Source organism: Zonotrichia albicollis, chromosome 33 (genome assembly GCF_047830755.1).
Source record: "Zonotrichia albicollis isolate bZonAlb1 chromosome 33, bZonAlb1.hap1, whole genome shotgun sequence".
Taxonomy (NCBI): Eukaryota; Metazoa; Chordata; class Aves; order Passeriformes; family Passerellidae; genus Zonotrichia; species Zonotrichia albicollis.
Window position 1 is genome coordinate 5568485 of NC_133851.1, and position 21805 is coordinate 5590289.

Sequence of the window (21805 nt, forward strand, 5' to 3'; positions counted from 1 at the left end):
GATACGCAGGATGGTTCCCAGATGGAAGGTGGCACCACTGCCGAGTCGGGCTGGTTTGATAGAGCCAAGTGGCTCCTGCAATCTGCCAGCCAGAAGATGGGCAGGTCAGTTTTACTTCCAGGGAAAAGGGCCGTAGTTTCTCTTTGGGGGCCTGTGGCTGAGAATGGCCGGCTGGCTCCTTAAAATCCACGCCGCGCATGATGGTTCCCAGATGAAAGGTGGCACCAGTGCCGAGTCGGGCTGGTTTGATAGAGCCATGTGGCTCCTGCTATCTGCCAGCCAGAAGCGGGGTGGGTGAGTTTTGTTTGCCAGGGAAAAGGGCCGTAGTTTGTGTTTGGGGGCCTGTGGCTGGGAGTGGCCGGGTGGCTCCTGAAAATCCACGATACGCAGGATGATTCCCAGACCAAAGGGGCACGAGTGCCGAGTCGGGATGGTTTGATATAGCCAAGTGTCTCCTGCAATCTGCCAGCAAGGAGCGGGGCGGGTCAGTTTTGTTTGCCAGGGAAAAGGGCCGTAGTTTGTGTTTGGGGGCCTGTGGCTGGGAGTGGCCTGCTGTCTCCTGAAAATCCAGGTCGCGCAGGATGGCTCCCAGACCCAAAGGGGCCCCAGTGCCAAGTCGGGCTGCTTTGATAGAGCCAAGTGGCTCCTGCAATCTGCCAGCCAGAAGATGGGCAGGTCAGTTTTCCTTCCAGTGAAAAGGGCCGTGGTATGGGTTTGGGGGCCTGTGGCTGGGAGTGGCCGGCTGGCACCTGAAAATCCACGATACGCAGGATGGTTCCCAGATGAAAGGTGGCACCAGGTCCGAGTTGGGCTGGTTTGATAGAGCCAAGTGGCTCCTGCAAACCACCAGCCAGAAGATGGGCAGGTCAGTTTTACTTCCAGGGAAAAGGGCCGTAGTTTGTGTTTGGGGGCCTGTGGCTGGGAGTGGCCAGCTCGCTCCTTAAAATCCACGACACGCAGGATGGTTCCCAGATGAAAGGTGGCACAAGTGCCGAGTCGGGCTGGTTTGATAGAGCCAAGCGGCTCCTGCAATCTGCCAGCCAGAAGATGGGCAGGTCAGTTTTCCTTCCAGGGAAAATGTACGTAGTTTTTGTTTGGGGGCCTGTGGCTGGGAGTGGCCGGCTGGCTCCTGAAAATCCACGATACGCAGGATGGTTCCCAGATGAAAGGTGGCACCAGTGCAGAGTCGGGCTGGTTTGATAGAGCCAAGTGTCTCCTGCTATCTGACAGCCAGAAGCGGGGCAGGTCAGTTTAACATCCAGGGAAAAGGGCCGTGGTTTGTGTGTGGGGCCTGTGGCTGGGAGTGGCTGGCTGGCTCCTGAAAATCCACGATACGCAGGATGTTTTCTAGATGAATGGTGGCACCAGTGCCAAGCCGGCTGGTTTGATAGAGCCAAGTGTCTCCTGCAATCTGCCAGCCAGGAGCGGGGTGCGTGAGATTCTTTTGCCAGGGAAAAGGGCCGCGGTTGGTTTTCGGGAGCCTGTGGCTCGCAATTGCCTGCTGGCTCCTGAAAATCCACGCCGCGCAGGATGGTTCCCAGATGAAAGGTGGCACCAGTGCCGAGTCGGGCTGTTTTGAAAGAGCAAAGTGGCTCCTGCAATCTGCCAGCCAGATGATGGGCAGGTCTGTTTTACTTCCAGGGAAAAGGGCCGTAGTTTGTGTTTGGGGGCCTGTGGCTGGGAGTGGCCGGCGGGCTCCTGAAAATCCACGATATGCATAATGGTTCCCAGATGAATGGTGGCACCACTGCCGAGTTGGGCTGGTGTGATAGGGCCATGTGGCTCCTGCAATCTGTCATCCAGAAGCGGGGTCGCTGAATTTTGTTTGCCAGGGAAAAAGGCCGTGGTTTTTTTTCCGTGGCCTCTGGCTTTGAATGGCCGGCTGGCTCCTTAAAATCCACGCCGCGCAGGATGGTTCCCAGATGAAAGGTGGCGCCAGTGCCGAGTCGGGCTGCTTTGATAGAGCCAAGTGGCTCCTGCAATCTGCCAGCCAGATGATGGGCAGGTCTGTTTTACATCCAGGGAAAAGGGCTGTAGTTTGTTTTTGGGGACCGGTGGCTGGCTGTGGCCGGCTGGCTCCTGAAAATCCACGATACACAGGATGGTTCCCAGATGAAAGGTGGCACCAGTGCCAAGTCGGGCTGGTTTGATAGTACCGAGTGGCTCCTGCAATCTGCCAGCCAGAAGGCGGGCCGCTGAGATTTTCTTCCAGGGAAAATGGCCGTGGTATGTGTTTGGGGCCCTGTGGCTGAGAGTGGCTGGCTGGCTCCTGAAAATCCACGACACGCAGGATGGTTCCCAGATGAAAGGTGGCACCAGTGAAGAGTCGGGCTGGTTTGATAGAGCCAAGTGGCTCCTGCAAACCACCAGCCAGAAGATGGGCAGGTCAGTTTTACTTCTGGGGAAGAGGGCCGGAAGTTTGTGTGTGGGGGCCTGAGGCTGGGAGTGGCCGGCTGGCTCCTGAAAATCCACGATACGCAGGATGGTTCCCAGATGAAAGGTGGCACCAGTGCCGAGTCGGGCTGGTTCGATAGAGCCAAGTGGCTCCTGCAATCTGCCAGCCATAAGCGGGGTGGGTGAGTTTTGTTTGCCAGGGAAAATGGCCGTGGATTTTTTTCGGGGGCCTGTGGCTGGGAATGGCCGGCTGGCTCCTGAAAATCCACGCCGCGCAGGATGGTTCCCAGACCCAAGGTGGCACCAGTGCCGAGTCGGGCTGGTTTGATATAGCCAAGTGGCTCCTGCAATCTGCCAGCCAGGAGCGGGGCGGGTCAGTTTTGTTTCCCAGGGAAAAGGGATGTGGTTTCTGTTGGGGGCCTGTGGCTGGGAGTGGCCGGCTGGCTCCTGAAAATCCCCGCCGCGCAGGATGATTCCCAGACCCAAGGGGGCACCAGTGCCGAGTTGGGCTGGTTTGATAGAGCCAAGTGGCTCCTGCAATCTGCCAGCCAGGAGCGGGGCGGGTCAGTTTTGTTTCCCAGGGAAAAGGGATGTGGTTTCTGTTGGGGGCCTGTGGCTGGGAGTGGCCGGCTGGCTCCTGAAAATGCCCACCGCGCAGGATGATTCCCAGACCCAAGGGGGCACCAGTGCCGAGTCGGGCTGGTTTGATAGAGCCAAGTGGCTCCTGCAATCTGCCAGCCAGATGATGGGCAGGTCAGTTTTACTTCCAGGGAAAAGGGCCGTAGTTTGTGTTTGGGGGCCTGTGGCTGGGAGTGGCCGGCTGGCTCCTGAAAATCCACGATACGCAGGATGGTTCCCAGACCCAAAGGGGCACCAGTGCCAAATCGGGCTGGTTTGATAGAGCCAAGTGGCTCCTGCATTCTGCCAGCCAGAAGATGGGCAGGTCAGTTTTACTTCCAGGGAAAAGGACCATAGATTTTTTTGGGGTCTGTGGCCTGGCATGGCCGGCTGGCTCCTGAAAATCCACGATACGCAGGATGGTTCCCAGATGAAAGGTGGCACCACTGCCGAGTAGGGCTGGTTTGATAGAGCCAAGTGGCTCCTGCAATCTGCCAGCCAGAAGATGGGCAGGTCAGTTTTACTTCCAGGGAAAAGGGCCGTAGTTTCTCTTTGGGGGCCTGTGGCTGAGAATGGCCGGCTGGCTCCTTAAAATCCACGCCGCGCATGATGGTTCCCAGACCCAAGGTGGCACCAGTGCCGAGTTGGGCTGGTTTGATAGAGCCATGTGGCTCCTGCAATCTGCCAGCCAGAAGCGGGGTGGGTGAGTTTTGTTTGCCAGGGAAAAGGGCCGTAGTTTGTGTTTGGGGGCCTGTGGCTGGGAGTGGCCGGGTGGCTCCTGAAAATCCACGATACGCAGGATGATTCCCAGACCAAAGGGGCACGAGTGCCGAGTCGGGATGGTTTGATAGAGCCAAGTGTCTCCTGCAATCTGCCAGCAAGGAGCGGGGCGGGTCAGTTTTGTTTGCCAGGGAAAAGGGCCGTAGTTTGTGTTTGGGGGCCTGTGGCTGGGAGTGGCCTGCTGGCTCCTGAAAATCCACGTCGCGCAGGATGGCTCCCAGACCCAAAGGGGCCCCAGTGCCAAGTCGGGCTGCTTTGATAGAGCCAAGTGGCTCCTGCAATCTTCCAGCCAGAAGATGGGCAGGTCAGTTTTCCTTCCAGTGAAAAGGGCCGTGGTATGTGTTTGGGGGCCTGTGGCTGGGAGTGGCCGGCTGGCACCTGAAAATCCACGATACGCAGGATGGTTCCCAGATGAAAGGTGGCACCAGTGAAGAGTCGGGCTGGTTTGATAGAGCCAAGTGGCTCCTGCAAACCACCAGCCAGAAGATGGGCAGGTCAGTTTTACTTCCAGGGAAAAGGGCCGTGGTATGTGTTTGGGGCCTGTGGCTGGGAGTGGCCAGCTCGCTCCTTGAAATCCACGACACGCAGGATGGTTCCCAGATGAAAGGTGGCACAAGTGCCGAGTCGGGCTGGTTTGATAGAGCCAAGCGGCTCCTGCAATCTGCCAGCCAGAAGATGGGCAGGTCAGTTTTCCTTCCAGGGAAAATGTACGTAGTTTTTGTTTGGGGGCCTGTGGCTGGGAGTGGCCGGCTGGCACCTGAAAATCCACGATACGCAGGATGGTTCCCAGATGAAAGGTGGCACAAGTGCCGAGTCGGGCTGGTTTGATAGAGCCAAGTGTCTCCTGCAATCTGACAGCCAGAAGCGGGGCGGGTCAGTTTTACATCCAGGGAAAAGGGCCGTGGTTTGTGTTGGGGGCCTGTGGCTGGGAGTGGCTGGCTGGCTCCTGAAAATCCACGATACGCAGGATGTTTTCTAGATGAATGGTGGCACCAGTGCCAAGCCGGCTGGTTTGATAGCGCCAAGTGTCTCCTGCAATCTGCCAGCCAGGAGCGGGGTGAGTGAGATTCTTTTGCCAGGGAAAAGGGCCGCGGTTGGTTTTCGGGAGCCTGTGGCTCGCAATTGCCTGCTGGCTCCTGAAAATCCACGCCGCGCAGGATGGTTCCCAGATGAAAGGTGGCACCAGTGCCGAGTCGGGCTGTTTTGATAGAGCAAAGTAGCTCCTCCAATCTGCCAGCCAGGTGATGGGCAGGTCTGTTTTACTTCCAGGGAAAAGGGCCGTAGTTTGTGTTTGGGGGCCTGTGGCTGGGAGTGGCCGGCGGGCTCCTGAAAATCCACGATATGCAGGATGGTTCCCAGATGAATGGTGGCACCACTGCCGAGTTGGGCTGGTGTGATAGAGCCATGTGGCTCCTGCAATCTGTCATCCAGAAGCGGGGTCGCTGAATTTTGTTTGCCAGGGAAAAAGGCCGTGGTTTTTTTTCCGGGGCTTCTGGCCTTGAATGGCCGGCTGGCTCCTTAAAATCCACGCCGCGCAGGATGGTTCCCAGATGAAAGGTGGCGCCAGTGCCGAGTCGGGCTGCTTTGATAGAGCCAAGTGGCTCCTGCAATCTGCCAGCCAGATGATGGGCAGGTCTGTTTTACTTCCAGGGAAAAGGGCTGTAGTTTGTTTTTGGGGACCGGTGGCTGGCTGTGGCCGGCTGGCTCCTGAAAATCCACGATACGCAGGATGGTTCCCAGATGAAAGGTGGCACCAGTGCCAAGTCGGGCTGGTTTGATAGTACCGAGTGGCTCCTGCAATCTGCCAGCCAGAAGGCGGGCCGCTGAGATTTTCTTCCAGGAAAAATGGCCGTGGTATGTGTTTGGGGCCCTGTGGCTGAGAGTGGCTGGCTGGCTCCTGAAAATCCACGACACGCAGGATGGTTCCCAGATGAAAGGTGGCACCAGTGCCGAGTCGGGCTGGTTTGATAGAGCCAAGTGGCTCCTGCAATCTGCAGGCCAGTAGATGGACAGGTCAGTTTTACTTCTGGGGAAGAGGGCCGGAAGTTTGTGTGTGGGGGCCTGAGGCTGGGAGTGGCCGGCTGGCTCCTGAAAATCCACGATACGCAGGATGGTTCGCAGATGAAAGGTGGCACCAGTGCCGAGTCGGGCTGGTTTGATAGAGCCAAGTGGCTCGTGCAATCTGCCAGCCAGAAGATGGACAGGTCAGTTTTACTTCCAGGGAAAAGGGCCGTAGTTTGTGTTTGGGGGCCTGTGGCTGGGAATGGCCGGCTGGCTCCTGAAAATCCACGCCGCGCATGATGGTTCCCAGACCCAAGGTGGCACCAGTGCAGAGTTGGGCTGGTTTGATAGAGCCAAGTTGCTCCTGCAATCTGCCAACCAGAAGATGGGCAGGCCAATTTTACTTCCAGGGAAAAAGGCCGTAGTTTGTGTTTGGGGGCCTGTGGCTGGGAGTGGCCCTGAAAATCCCCAATACACAGGATGGTTCCCAGATGAAAGGTGGCACCAGTGCTGAGTCGGGCTGGTTTGATAGAGCCAAGTGGCTCCTGCAATCTGCCAGCCAGAAGATGGGCAGGTCAGTTTTCCTTCCAGGGAAAAGGGCCGTGGTATGTGTTTGGGGGCCTGTGGCTGGGAGTGGCCGGCTGGCACCTGAAAATCCACGATACGCAGGATGGTTCCCAGATGAAAGGTGGCACCAGTGAAGAGTCGGGCTGGTTTGATAGAGCCAAGTGGCTCCTGCAATCTGCCAGGCAGAAGATGGGCAGGTCAGTTTTACTTCCAGGGAAAAGGGCCGTGGTATGTGTTTGGGGGCCTGTGGCTGGGAGTGGCCGGCTGGCACCTGTAAATCCACGATACGCAGGATGGTTCCCAGATGAAAGGTGGCACCAGTGAAGAGTCGGGCTGGTTTGATAGAGCCAAATGGCTCCTGCAATCCACCAGCCAGAAGATGGGCAGGTCAGTTTTACTTCCAGGGAAAAGGGCCGTAGTTTGTGTTTGGGGGCCTGTGGCTGGGAGTGGCCAGCTCGCTCCTTAAAATCCACGACACGCAGGATGGTTCCCAGATGAAAGGTGGCACAAGTGCCGAGTCGGGCTGGTTTGATAGAGCCAAGCGGCTCCTGCAATCTGCCAGCCAGAAGATGGGCAGGTCAGTTTTCCTTCCAGGGAAAAGGTACGTAGTTTTTGTTTGGGGGCCTGTGGCTGGGAGTGGCCGGCTGGCTCCTGAAAATCCACGATTAGCGGGATGGTTCCCAGATGAAAGGTGGCACCAGTGCAGAGTCGGGCTGGTTTGATAGAGCCAAGTGTCTCCTGCAATCTGACAGCCAGAAGCGGGGCGGGTCAGTTTTGTTTACCAGGGAAAAGGGCCGTGGTTTGTGTTGGGGGCCTGTGGCTGGGAGTGGCTGGCTGGCTCCTGAAAATCCACGATACGCAGGATGTTTTCCAGATGAATGGTGGCACCAGTGCCAAGCCGGCTGGTTTGATAGAGCCAAGTGTCTCCTGCAATCTGCCAGCCAGGAGCGGGGTGCGTGAGATTTTTTTGCCAGGGAAAAGGACCGCGGTTGGTTTTCGGGAGCCTGTGGCTCGCAATTGCCTGCTGCCTCCTGAAAATCCACGCCGCGCAGGATGGTTCCCAGATGAAAGGTGGCGCCAGTGCCGAGTCAGGCTGCTTTGATAGAGCCAAGTGGCTCCTGCAATCTGCCAGCCAGATGATGGGCAGGTCTGTTTTATATCCAGGGAAAAGGGCTGTAGTTTGTTTTTGGGGACCGGTGGCTGGCTGTGGCCGGCTGGCTCCTGAAAATCCACGATACGCAGGATGGTTCCCAGATGAAAGGTGGCACCAGTGCCAAGTCGGGCTGGTTTGATAGTACCGAGTGGCTCCTGCAATCTGCCAGCCAGAAGGCGGGCCGCTGAGATTTTCTTCCAGGGAAAATGGCCGTGGTATGTGTTTGGGGCCCTGTGGCTGAGAGTGGCTGGCTGGCTCCTGAAAATCCACGACACGCAGGATGGTTCCCAGATGAAAGGTGGCACCAGTGCCGAGTCGGGCTGGTTTGATAGAGCCAAGTGGCTCCTGCAATCTGCAGGCCAGTAGATGGACAGGTCAGTTTTACTTCTGGGGAAGAGGGCCGGAAGTTTGTGTGTGGGGGCCAGAGGCTGGGAGTGGCCGGCTGGCTCCTGAAAATCCACGATACGCAGGATGGTTCCCAGATGAAAGGTGGCACAAGTGCCGAGTCGGGCTGGTTTGATAGAGCCAAGTGGCTCCTGCAATCTGCCAGCCAGAAGATGGACAGGTCAGTTTTACTTCCAGGGAAAAGGGCCGTAGTTTGTGTTTGGGAGCCTGTGGCTGAGAATGGCCGGCTGGCTCCTTAAAATCCACGACGCGCATGATGGTTCCCAGACCCAAGGTGGCACCAGTGCAGAGTTGGGCTGGTTTGATAGAGCCAAGTTGCTCCTGCAATCTGCCAACCAGAAGATGGGCAGGTCAATTTTACTTCCAGGGAAAAGGGCCGTAGTTTGTGTTTGGGGGCCTGTGGCTGGGAGTGGCCGGCTGGCTCCTGAAAATCCACGATTAGCGGGATGGTTCCCAGATGAAAGGTGGCACCAGTGCAGAGTCGGGCTGGTTTGATAGAGCCAAGTGTCTCCTGCAATCTGACAGCCAGAAGCGGGGCGGGTCAGTTTTGTTTGCCAGGGAAAAGAGCCGTGGTTTGTGTTGGGGGCCTGTGGCTGGGAGTGGCTGGCTGGCTCCTGAAAATCCACGATACGCAGGATGGTTTCCAGATGAATGGTGGCACCAGTGCCAAGCCGGCTGGTTTGATAGAGCCAAGTGTCTCCTGCAATCTGCCAGCCAGGAGCGGGGTGCGTGAGATTCTTTTGCCAGGGAAAAGGGCCGCGGTTGGTTTTCGGGAGCCTGTGGCTCGGAATTGCCCGCTGGCTCCTGAAAATCCACGCCGCGCAAGATGGTTCCCAGATGAAAGGTGGCACCAGTGCCGAGTCGGGCTGCTTTGATAGAGCCAAGTGGCTCCTGCAATCTGCCAGCCAGATGATGGGCAGGTCTGTTTTACATCCAGGGAAAAGGGCTGTAGTTTGTTTTTGGGGACCGGTGGCTGGCTGTGGCCGGCTGGCTCCTGAAAATCCACGATACGCAGGATGGTTCCCAGATGAAAGGTGGCACCAGTGCCAAGTCGGGCTGGTTTGATAGTACCGAGTGGCTCCTGCAATCTGCCAGCCAGAAGGCGGGCCGCTGAGATTTTCTTCCAGGGAAAATGGCCGTGGTATGTGTTTGGGGCCCTGTGGCTGGGAGTGGCCGGCGGGCTCCTGAAAATCCACGATATGCAGGATGGTTCCCAGATGAATGGTGGCACCACTGCCGAGTTGGGCTGGTGTGATAGAGCCATGTGGCTCCTGCAATCTGTCAGCCAGATGCAGGGTCGCTGAATTTTGTTTGCCAGGGAAAAAGGCCGTGGTTTTTTTTCCGGGGCTTGTGGCCTTGAATGGCCGGCTGGATCCTTAAAATCCACGCCGCGCAGGATGGTTCCCAGATGAAAGGTGGCGCCAGTGCCGAGTCGGGCTGCTTTGATAGAGCCAAGTGGCTCCTGCAATCTGCCAGCCAGATGATGGGCAGGTCTGTTTTACATCCAGGGAAAAGGGCTGTAGTTTGTTTTTGGGGACCGGTGGCTGGCTGTGGCCGGCTGGCTCCTGAAAATCCACGATACGCAGGATGGTTCCCAGATGAAAGGTGGCACCAGTGCCAAGTCGGGCTGGTTTGATAGTACCGAGTGGCTCCTGCAATCTGCCAGCCAGAAGGCGGGCCGCTGAGATTTTCTTCCAGGGAAAATGGCCGTGGTATGTGTTTGGGGCCCTGTGGCTGAGAGTGGCCGGCTGGCTCCTGAAAATCCACGACACGCAGGATGGATCCCACATGAAAGGTGGCACCAGTGCCGAGTCGGGCTGCTTTGATAGAGCCAAGTGGCTCCTGCAATCTGCAGGCCAGTAGATGGACAGGTCAGTTTTACTTGTGGGGAAGAGGGCCGGAAGTTTGTCTTTGGGGGCCTGAGGCTGGGAGTGGCCGGCTGGCTCCTGAAAATCCACGCCGCGCAGGATGGTTCCCAGATGAAAGGTGGCACCAGTGCCGAGTCGGGCTGGTTTGATAGAGCCAAGTGGCTCCTGCAATCTGCCAGGCAGAAGATGGACAGGTCAGTTTTACTTCCAGGGAAAAGAGCCGTAGTTTGTGTTTGGGAGCCTGTGGCTGGGAATGGCCGGCTGGCTCCTTAAAATCCACGCCGCGCATGATGGTTCCCAGACCCAAGGTGGCACCAGTGCAGAGTTGGGCTGGTTTGATAGAGCCAAGTTGCTCCTGCAATCTGCCAACCAGAAGATGGGCAGGTCAATTTTACTTCCAGGGAAAAGGGCCGTAGTTTGTGTTTGGGGGCCTGTGGCTGGGAGTGGCCAGCTGGCTCTTGAAAATCCCCAATACACAGGATGGTTCCCAGATGAAAGGTGGCACCAGTGCTGACTCGGGCTGGTTTGATAGAGCCAAGTGGCTCCTGCAATCTGCCAGCCATAAGCGGGGTGGGTGAGTTTTGTTTGCCAGGGAAAAGGGCCGTGGTTTTTTTTCGGGGGCCTGTGGCTGGGAATGCCCGGCTGGCTCCTGAAAATCCACGCCGCGCAGGATGGTTCCCAGACCCAAGGTTGCACCAGTGCCGAGTCGGGCTGGTTTGATAGAGCCAAGTGGCTCCTGCAATCTGCCAGCCAGAAGATGGGCAGGTCAGTTTTACTTCCAGGGAAAAGGGCCGTAGTTTGTGTTTGGGGGCCTGTGGCTGGGAGTGGCCGGCTGGCTCCTGAAAACCCATGCCACGCTGGATGGTTCCCAAATGAAAAAAATGGCACCAGTGCCAAGTCGGGCTGGTTTGATAGTACCGCGTGGCTCCTGCAATCTGACAGCCAGAAGATGGGCATGTCTGTTTTACTTCCAGGGAAAAGGGCCGTAGTTTGTGTTTGGGGCCCTGTGGCTGGGAATGGCCGGCTGGCTCCTTAAAATCCACGCCGTGCATGATGGTTCCCAGACCCAAGGTGGCACCAGTGGCGAGATGGGCTGGTGTGATAGAGCCATGTGGCTCCTGCAATCTGCCAGCCAGAAGCGGGGTCGCTGAGTTTTGTTTGCCAGGGAAAAAGGCCGTGGTTTTTTATCCAGGGCCTGTGGCCTTGAATGGCCGGCTGGTTCCTTAAAATCCACGCCGCGCAGGATGGTTCCCAGATGAAAGGTGGCACCAGTGCCGAGTCGGGCTGTTTTGATAGAGCCATGTGGCTCCTGCAATCTGCCAGCCAGATGATGGGCAGGTCTGTTTTACTTCCAGGGAAAAGGGCTGTAGTTTTTTTTGGGGACCGGTGGCTGGCTGTAGCCGGCTGGCTCCTGAAAATCCACGATACGCAGGATGGTTCCCAGATGAAAGGTGGCACCAGTGCCAAGTCGGGCTGGTTTGATAGTACCGAGTGGCTCCTGCAATCTGCCAGCCAGAAGGCGGGCCGCTGAGATTTTCTTCCAGGGAAAATGGCCGTGGTATGTGTTTGGGGCCCTGTGGTTGAGAGTGGCTGGCTGGCTCCCTCAAATCCACGACACGCAGGATGGTTCCCAGATGAAAGGTGGCACCAGTGCCGAGTCGGGCTGCTTTGATAGAGCTAAGTGGCTCCTGCAATCTGCCAGCCAGTAGATGGAGAGGTCAGTTTTACTTCCGGGGAAGAGGGCCGGTAGTTTGTGTTTGGGGTCCTGAGGCTGGGAGTGGCCGGCTGGCTCCTGAAAATGCACGATACTCAGGATGATTGCCAGACCCAAGTTGGCACCACTGCCAAGTCGGGCTGGTTTGATAGAGCCATGTGGCTCCTGCAATCTGCCAGCCAGAAGATGGGCAGGTCAGTTTTACTTCAAGGGAAAAGGGCCGTAGTTTGTGTTTGGGGGCCTGTGGCTGGGAGTGGCCGGCTGGCTCCTGAAAATCCAAGATACGCAGGATGGTTCCCAGACCCAAAGGGGCACCAGTGCCAAATCGGGCTGGTTTAATAGAGCCAAGTGGCTCCTGCATTCTGCCAGCCAGAAGATGGACAGGTCAGTTTTACTTCCAGGGAAAAGGACCATAGATATTTTTGGGGTCTGTGGCCTGGAATGGCCGGCTGACTCCTGAAAATCCACGATACGCAGGATGGTTCCCAGATGAAAGGTGGCACCACTGCCGAGTCGGGCTGGTTTGATAGAGCCAAGTTGCTCCTGCAATCTGCCAGCCAGAAGATGGGCAGGTCAGTTTTACTTCCAGGGAAAAGGGCCGTGGTATGTATTTGGGGGCCTGTGGCTGGGAGTGGCCGGATGGCTCCTGAAAATCCCCAATACACAGGGTGGTTCCCAGATGAAAGGTGGCACCAGTGCGGAGTCGGGCTGGTTTGAGAGAGCCAAGTGGCTCCTGCAATCTGCCAGCCATAAGCGGGGTGGGTGAGTTTTGTTTGCCAGGGAAAAGTGCCGTGGTTTTTTTTCGGGGGCCTCTGGCTGGGAATGGCCGGCTGGCTCCTGAAAATCCACGCCGCGCAGGATGGTTCCCAGACCCAAGGTGGCACCAGTGCCGAGTCGGGCTGGTTTGATAGAGCCAAGTGGCTCCTGCAATCTGCCAGCCAGAAGATGGGCAGGTCAGTTTTACTTCCAGGGAAAAGGGCCGTAGTTTGTGTTTGGGGGCCTTTGGCTGGGAGTGGCCGGCTGGCTCCTGAAAACCCATGCCGCGCTGGATGGTTCCCAAATGAAAAAAATGGCACCAGTACCAAGTCGGGCTGGTTTGATACTGCCGCGTGGCTCCTGCAATCGGACAGCCAGAAGATGGGCATGTCTGATTTACTTCCAGGGAAAAGGGCCGTAGTTTGTGTTTGGGGGCCTGTGGCTGGGAGTGACCGGCTGGCTCCTTAAAATCCACGCCGCGCAGGATGGTTCCCAGACCCAAGGTGGCACCAGGTCCGAGTTGGGTTGGTTTGATAGTGCCATGTGGCTCCTGCAATCTGCCAGCCAGAAGATGGGCAGATCAGTTTTACTTCCACGGAAAAGGGCCGTGATATGTGTTTGGGGGCCTGTGGCTGGGAGTGGCCGGCTGGCTCCTGAAAATCCCCAATACACAGGATGGTTCCCAGATGAAAGGTGGCACCAGTGCTGAGTCGGGCTGGTTTGAGAGAGCCAAGTGGCTCCTGCAATCTGCCATCCATAAGCGGGGTGGGTGAGTTTTGTTTGCCAGGGAAAAGGGCCGTGGTTTTTTTTCGGGGCCCTGTGACTGGGAGTGGTCGGCTGGCTCCTGAAAATCCACGATACGCAGGATGGTTCCCAGATGAAAGGTGGCACCAGTGCCGAGTCGGGCTGTTTTGATAGAGCCAAGTGGCTCCTGCAATCTGCCAGCCAGATGATGGGCAGGTCTGTTTTACTTCCAGGGAAAAGGGCCGTAGTTTGTTTTTGGGGACCTGTGGCTGGCTGTGGCCGGCTGGCTCCTGAAAATCCACGATACGCAGGATGGTTCCCAGATGAAAGGTGGCACCAGTGCCAAGTCGGGCTGGTTTGATAGTACCGAGTGGATCCTGCAATCTGCCAGCCAGAAGGCGGGCAGGTCCGTTTTCCTTCCACGGAAAAGGGCCGTAGTTTTTGTTTGGGGGCCTGTGGCTGGGAGTGGCCGGCTGGCTCCTGAAAATCCACGATTAGCGGGATGGTTCCCAGATGAAAGGTGGCACCAGTGCAGAGTCGGGCTGGTTTGATAGAGCCAAGTGTCTCCTGCAATCTGACAGCCAGAAGCGGGGCGGGTCAGTTTTGTTTGCCAGGGAAAAGAGCCGTGGTTTGTGTTGGGGGCCTGTGGCTGGGAGTGGCTGGCTGGCTCCTGAAAATCCACGATACGCAGGATGGTTTCCAGATGAATGGTGGCACCAGTGCCAAGCCGGCTGGTTTGATAGAGCCAAGTGTCTCCTGCAATCTGCCAGCCAGGAGCGGGGTGCGTGAGTTTTTTTGCCAGGGAAAAGGGCCGCGGTTGGTTTTCGGGAGCCTGTGGCTCGGAATTGCCCGCTGGCTCCTGAAAATCCACGCCGCGCAAGATGGTTCCCAGATGAAAGGTGGCACCAGTGCCGAGTCGGGCTGTTTTGATAGAGCCAAGTGGCTCCTGCAATCTGCCAGCCAGATGATGGGCAGGTCTGTTTTACTTCCAGGGAAAAGGGCCGTAGTTTGTGTTTGGGGGCCTGTGGCTGGGAGTGGCCGGCGGGCTCCTGAAAATCCACGATTAGCGGGATGGTTCCCAGATGAATGGTGGCACCACTGCCGAGTTGGGCTGGTGTGATAGAGCCATGTGGCTCCTGCAATCTGTCAGCCAGATGCAGGGTCGCTGAATTTTGTTTGCCAGGGAAAAAGGCCGTGGTTTTTTTTCCGGGGCTTGTGGCCTTGAATGGCCGGCTGGATCCTTAAAATCCACGCCGCGCAGGATGGTTCCCAGATGAAAGGTGGCACCAGTGCCGAGTCGGGCTGCTTTGATAGAGCCAAGTGGCTCCTGCAATCTGCCAGCCAGATGATGGGCAGGTCTGTTTTACATCCAGGGAAAAGGGCTGTAGTTTGTTTTTGGGGACCGGTGGCTGGCTGTGGCCGGCTGGCTCCTGAAAATCCACGATACGCAGGATGGTTCCCAGATGAAAGGTGGCACCAGTGCCAAGTCGGGCTGGTTTGATAGTACCGAGTGGCTCCTGCAATCTGCCAGCCAGAAGGCGGGCCGCTGAGATTTTCTTCCAGGGAAAATGGCCGTGGTATGTGTTTGGGGCCCTGTGGCTGAGAGTGGCTGGCTGGCTCCTGAAAATCCACGACACGCAGGATGGATCCCATATGAAAGGTGGCACCAGTGCCGAGTCGGGCTGCTTTGATAGAGCCAAGTGGCTCCTGCAATCTGCAGGCCAGTAGATGGACAGGTCAGTTTTACTTCCAGGGAAAAGAGCCGTAGTTTGTGTTTGGGAGCCTGTGGATGGGAATGGCCGTCTGGCTCCTTAAAATCCACGCCGCGCATGATGGTTCCCAGACCCAAGGTGGCACCAGTGAAGAGTTGGGCTGGTTTGATAGAGCCAAGTTGCTCCTGCAATCGGCCAACCAGAAGATGGGCAGGTCAATTTTACTTCCAGGGAAAAGGGCCGTAGTTTGTGTTTGGGGGCCTGTGGCTGGGAGTGGCCAGCTGGCTCTTGAAAATCCCCAATACACAGGATGGTTCCCAGATGAAAGGTGGCACCAGTGCTGAGTCGGGCTGGTTTGATAGAGCCAAGTGGCTCCTGCAATCTGCCAGCCATAAGCGGGGTGGTTGAGTTTTGTTTGCCAGGGAAAAGGGCCGTGGTTTTTTTTCGGGGGCCTGTGGCTGGGAATGGCCGGCTGGTTCCTGAAAATCCACGTCGCGCAGGATGGTTCCCAGACCCAAGGTTGCACCAGTGCCGAGTCGGGCTGTTTTGATAGAGCCAAGTGGCTCCTGCAATCTGCCAGCCAGAAGATGGGCAGGTCAGTTTTACTTCCAGGGAAAAGGGCCGTAGTTTGTGTTTGGGGGCCTGTAGCTGGGAGTGGCCGGCTGGCTCCTGAAAACCCATGCCACGCTGGATGGTTCCCAAATGAAAAAAATGGAACCAGTGCCAAGTCGGGCTGGTTTGATAGTACCGCGTGGCTCCTGCAATCTGACAGCCGGAAGATGGGCATGTCTGTTTTACTTCCAGGGAAAAGGGCCGTAGTTTGTGTTTGGGGCCCTGTGGCTGGGAATTGCCGGCTGGCTCCTTAAAATCCACGCCACGCATGATGGTTCCCAGACCCAAGGTGGCACCAGTGCAGAGTTGGGCTGGTTTGATAGAGCCAAGTTGCTCCTGCAATCTGCCAAACAGAAGACGGGCAGGTCAATTTTACTTCCAGGGAAAAGGGCCGTAGTTTGTGTTTGGGGGCCTGTGGCTGGGAGTGGCCAGCTGGCTCCTGAAAATCCCCAATACACAGGAGGGTTCCCAGATGAAAGGTGGCACCAGTGCTGAGTTGGGCTGGTTTGATAGAGCCAAGTGGCTCCTGCAATCTGCCAGCCATAAGCGGGGTGGGTGAGTTTTGTTTGCCAGGGAAAATGGCCGTGGATTTTTTGCGGGGGCCTGTGGCTGGGAATGGCCGGCTGGCTCCTGAAAATCCCCGCCGCGCAGGATGATTCCCAGACCCAAGGGGGCACCAGTGCCGAGTTGGGCTGGTTTGATAGAGCCAAGTGGCTCCTGCAATCTGCCAGCCAGGAGCGGGGCGGGTCAGTTTTGTTTCCCAGGGAAAAGGGATGTGGTTTCTGTTGGGGACCTGTGGCTGGGAATGGCCGGCTGGCTCCTGAAAATCCCCGCCGCGCAGGATGATTCCCAGACCCAAGGGGGCACCAGTGCCGAGTCGGGCTGGTTTGATAGAGCCAAGTGGCTCCTGCAATCTGCCAGCCAGATGATGGGCAGGTCAGTTTTACTTCCAGGGAAAAGGGCCGTAGTTTGTGTTTGGGGGCCTGTGGCTGGGAGTGGCCGGCTGGCTCCTGAAAATCCACGATACGCAGGATGGTTCCCAGATGAAAGGTGGCACCAGTGCCGAGTCGGGCTGGTTTGATAGAGCCAAGTGGCTCCTGCATTCTGCCAGCCAGAAGATGGACAGGTCAGTTTTACTTCCAGGGAAAAGGACCATAGATTTTTTTGGGGTCTGTGGCCTGGAATGGCCGGCTGGCTCCTGAAAATCCACGATACGCAGGATGGTTCCCAGATGAAAGGTGGCACCACTGCCGAGTCGGGCTGGTTTGATAGAGCCAAGTGGCTCCTGCAATCTGCCAGCCAGAAGATGGGCAGGTCAGTTTTACTTCCAGGGAAAAGGGCCGTAGTTTCTGTTTGGGGGCCTGTGGCTGAGAATGGCCGGCTGGCTCCTTAAAATCCACGCCGCGCATGATGGTTCCCAGACCCAAGGTGGCACCAGTGCCGAGTTGGGCTGGTTTGATAGAGCCATGTGGCTCCTGCAATCTGCCAGCCAGAAGCGGGGTGGGTGAGTTTTGTTTGCCAGGGAAAAGGGTCGTAGTTTGTGTTTGGGGGCCTGTGGCTGGTAGTGGCTGGGTGGCTCCTGAAAATCCACGATACGCAGGATGATTCCCAGACCAAAGGGGCACCAGTGCCGAGTCGGGATGGTTTGATAGAGCCAAGTGTCTCCTGCAATCTGCCAGCAAGGAGCGGGGCGGGTCAGTTTTGTTTGCCAGGGAAAAGGGCCGTAGTTTGTGTTTGGGGGCCTGTGGCTGGGAGTGGCCGGCTGGCACCTGAAAATCCAGGTCGCGCAGGATGGCTCCCAGACCCAAAGGGGCCCCAGTGCCAAGTCGGGCTGCTTTGATAGAGCCAAGTGGCTCCTGCAATCTGCCAGCCAGAAGATGGGCAGGTCAGTTTTCCTTCCAGTGAAAAGGGCCGTGGTATGTGTTTGGGGGCCTGTGGCTGGGAGTGGCCGGCTGGCACCTGAAAATCCACGATACGCAGGATGGTTCCCAGATGAAAGGTGGCACCAGTGAAGAGTCGGGCTGGTTTGATAGAGCCAAGTGGCTCCTGCAAACCACCAGCCAGAAGATGGGCAGGTCAGTTTTACTTCCAGGGAAAAGGGCCGTAGTTTTTGTTTGGGGGCCTGTGGCTGGGAGTGGCCAGCTCGCTCCTTAAAATCCACGACACGCAGGATGGTTCCCAGATGAAAGGTGGCACAAGTGCCGAGTCGGGCTGGTTTGATAGAGCCAAGCGGCTCCTGCAATCTGCCAGCCAGAAGATGGGCAGGTCAGTTTTCCTTCCAGGGAAAAGGTACGTAGTTTTTGTTTGGGGGCCTGTGGCTGGGAGTGGCCAGCTGGCTCCTGAAAATCCACGATACGCAGGATGGTTCCCAGATGAAAGGTGGCACAAGTGCCGAGTCGGGCTGGTTTGATAGAGCCAAGTGGCTCCTGCAAACCGCCAGCCAGGAGCGGGGTGAGTGAGATTCTTTTGCCAGGGAAAAGGGCCGCGGTTGGTTTTCGGGAGCCTGTGGCTCGCAATTGCCTGCTGGCTCCTGAAAATCCACGCCGCGCAGGATGGTTCCCAGATGAAAGGTGGCACCAGTGCCGAGTCGGGCTGTTTTGATAGAGCAAAGTAGCTCCTCCAATCTGCCACCCAGGTGATGGGCAGGTCTGTTTTACTTCCAGGGAAAAGGGCCGTAGTTTGTGTTTGGGGGCCTGTGGCTGGGAGAGGCCGGCGGGCTCCTGAAAATCCACGATATGCAGGGTGGTTCCCAGATGAATGGTGGCACCACTGCCGAGTTGGGCTGGGGTGATAGAGCCATGTGGCTCCTGCAATCTGTCATCCAGAAGCGGGGTCGCTGAATTTTGTTTGCCAGGGAAAAAGGCCGTGGTTTTTTTTCCTGGGCTTCTGGCCTTGAATGGCCGGCTGGCTCCTTAAAATCCACGCCGCGCAGGATGGTTCCCAGATGAAAGGTGGCGCCAGTGCCGAGTCGGGCTGCTTTGATAGAGCCAAGTGGCTCCTGCAATCTGCCAGCCAGATGATGGGCAGGTCTGTTTTACATCCAGGGAAAAGGGCTGTAGTTTGTTTTTGGGGACCGGTGGCTGGCTGTGGCCGGCTGGCTCCTGAAAATCCACGATACGCAGGATGGTTCCCAGATGAAAGGTGGCACCAGTGCCAAGTCGGGCTGGTTTGATAGTACCGAGTGGCTCCTGCAATCTGCCAGCCAGAAGGCGGGCCGCTGAGATTTTCTTCCAGGGAAAATGGCCGTGGTATGTGTTTGGGGCCCTGTGGCTGAGAGTGGCTGGCTGGCTCCTGAAAATCCACGACACGCAGGATGGTTCCCAGATGAAAGGTGGCACCAGTGCCGAGTCGGGCTGGTTTGATAGAGCCAAGTGGCTCCTGCAATCTGCAGGCCAGTAGATGGACAGGTCAGTTTTACTTCTGGGGAAGAGGGCCGGAAGTTTGTGTGTGGGGGCCTGAGGCTGGGAGTGGCCGGCTGGCTCCTGAAAATCCACGATACGCAGGATGGTTCCCAGATGAAAGGTGGCACCAGTGCCGAGTCGGGCTGGTTTGATAGAGCCAAGTGGCTCCTGCAATCTGCCAGCCAGAAGGCGGGCCGCTGAGATTTTCTTCCAGGGAAAATGGCCGTGGTATGTGTTTGGGGCCCTGTGGCTGGGAATGGCCGGCTGGCTCCTTGAAATCCACGCCGCGCAGGATGGTTCCCAGACCCAAGGTGGCACCAGTGCAGAGTTGGGCTGGTTTGATAGAGCCAAGTTGCTCCTGCAATCTGCAAACCAGAAGATGGGCAGGTCAATTTTACTTCCAGGGAAAAGGGCCGTAGTTTGTGTTTGGGGGCCTGTGGCTGGGAGTGGCCAGCTGGCTCCTGAAAATCCCCAATACACAGGATGGTTCCCAGATGAAAGGTGGCACCAGTGCTGAGTCGGGCTGGTTTGATAGAGCCAAGTGGCTCCTGCAATCTGCCAGCCATAAGCGGGGTGGGTGAGTTTTGTTTGCCAGGGAAAAGGGCCGTGGTTTTTTTCGGGGGCCTGTGACTGGGAATGGCCGGCTGGCGCCTTAAAATCCACGCCGCGCAGGATGGTTCCCAGACCCAAGGTGGCACCAGTGCCAAGTCGGGCTGGTTTGATAGAGCCAAGTGGCTCCTGCAATCTGCCAGCCAGAAGATGGGCAGGTCAGTTTTACTTCCAGGGAAATGGGCCGTAGTTTGTGTTTGGGGGCCTGTGGCTGGGAGTGGCCGGGTGGCTCCTGAAAACCCATGCCACGCTGGATGGTTCCCAAATGAAAAAAATGGCACCAGTGCCAAGTCGGGCTGGTTTGATAGTACCGCGTGGCTCCTGCAATCTGACAGCCAGAAGATGGGCATGTCTGTTTTACTTCCAGGGAAAAGGGCCGTAGTTTGTGTTTGGGGCCCTGTGGCTGGGAATGGCCGGCTGGCTCCTTAAAATCCACGCCGCGCATGATGGTTCCCAGACCCAAGGTGGCACCAGTGCCGAGTTGGGCTGGTGTGATAGAGCCATGTCGCTCCTGCAATCTGCCTGCCAGAAGCGGGGTCGCTGAGTTTTGTTTGCCAGGGAAAAAGGCCGTGGTTTTTTATCCAGGGCCTGTGGCCTTGAATGGCCGGCTGGTTCCTTAAAATCCACGCCGCGCAGGATGGTTCCCAGATGAAAGGTGGCACCAGTGCCGAGTCGGGCTGTTTTGATAGAGCCATGTGGCTCCTGCAATCTGCCAGCCAGATGATGGGCAGGTCTGTTTTACTTCCAGGGAAAAGGGCCGTAGTTTTTTTTGGGGACCGGTGGCAGGCTGTAGCCGGCCGGCTCCTGAAAATCCACGATACGCAGGATGGTTCCCAGATGAAAGGTGGCACCAGTGCCAAGTCGGGCTGGTTTGATAGTACCGAGTGGCTCCTGCAATCTGCCAGCCAGAAGGCGGGCCGCTGAGATTTTCTTCCAGGGAAAATGGCCGTGGTATGTGTTTGGGGCCCTGTGGCTGAGAGTGGCTGGCTGGCTCCTGAAAATCCACGACACGCAGGATGGTTCCCAGATGAAAGGTGGCACCAGTGCCGAGTCGGGCTGGTTTGATAGAGCTAAGTGGCTCCTGCAATCTGCCAGCCAGAAGATGGGCAGGACAGTTTTACTTCCGGGGAAGAGGGCCGGTAGTTTGTGTTTGGGGTCCTGAGGCTGGGAGTGGCCGCCTGGCTCCTGAAAATGCACGATACTCAGGATGATTGCCAGACCCAAGTTGGCACCACTGCCAAGTCGGGCTGGTTTGATAGAGCCATGTGGCTCCTGCAATCTGCCAGCCAGAAGATGGGCAGGTCAGTTTTACTTCAAGGGAAAAGGGCCGTAGTTTGTGTTTGGGGGCCTGTGGCTGGGAGTGGCCGGCTGGCTCCTGAAAATCCAAGATACGCAGGTTGTTTCCCAGACCCAAAGGGGCACCAGTGCCAAATCGGGCTGGTTTAATAGAGCCATGTGGCTCCTGCATTCTGCCAGCCAGAAGATGGACAGGTCAGTTTTACTTCCAGGGAAAATAACCATAGATATTTTTGGGGTCTGTGGCCTGGAATGGCCGGCTGACTCCTGAAAATCCACGATACGCAGGATGGTTCCCAGATGAAAGGTGGCACCAGTGCCGAGTCGGGCTGGTTTGATAGAGCCAAGTGGCTCCTGCAATCTGCCAGCCAGAAGATGGGCAGGTCAGTTTTACTTCCAGGGAAAAGGGCCGTTATTTGTGTTTGGGGGCCTGTGGCTGAGAATGGCCGGCTGGCTCCTTAAAATCCACGCCGCGCATGATGGTTCCCAGACCCAAGGTGGCACCAGTGCCGAGTTGGGCTGGTTTGATAGAGCCATGTGGCTCCTGCAATCTGCCAGCCAGAAGCGGGGTGGGTGAGTTTTGTTTGCCAGGGAAAAGGGCCGTAGTTTGTGTTTGGGGGCCAGTGGCTGGGAGTGGCCGGCTGGCTCCTGAAAATCCACGATACGCAGGATGATTCCCAGACCAAAGGGGCACCAGTGCCGAGTCGGGATGGTTTGATAGAGCCAAGTGTCTCCGTGTCTCCTGCAATCTGCCAGCCAGGAGCGGGGCGGGTCAGTTTTGTTTGCCAGGGAAAAGGGATGTGGTTTCTGTTGGGTGCCTGTGGCAGGGAGTGGCCGGCTGGCTCCTGAAAATCCACGATACGTAGGATGGCTCCCAGACCCAAAGGGGCCCCAGTGCCAAGTCGGGCTGGTTTGATAGAGCCAAGTGGCTCCTGCATTCTGCCAGCCAGAAGATGGGCAGGTCAGTTTTCCTTCCAGTGAAAAGGGCCGTGGTATGTGTTTGGGGGCCTGTGGCTGGGAGTGGCCGGCTGGCACCTGAAAATCCACGATACGCAGGATGGTTCCCAGATGAAAGGTGGCACCAGTGAAGAGTTGGGCTGGTTTGATAGAGCCAAGTGGCTCCTGCAATCTGCCAGGCAGAAGATGGGCAGGTCAGTTTTACTTCCAGGGAAAAG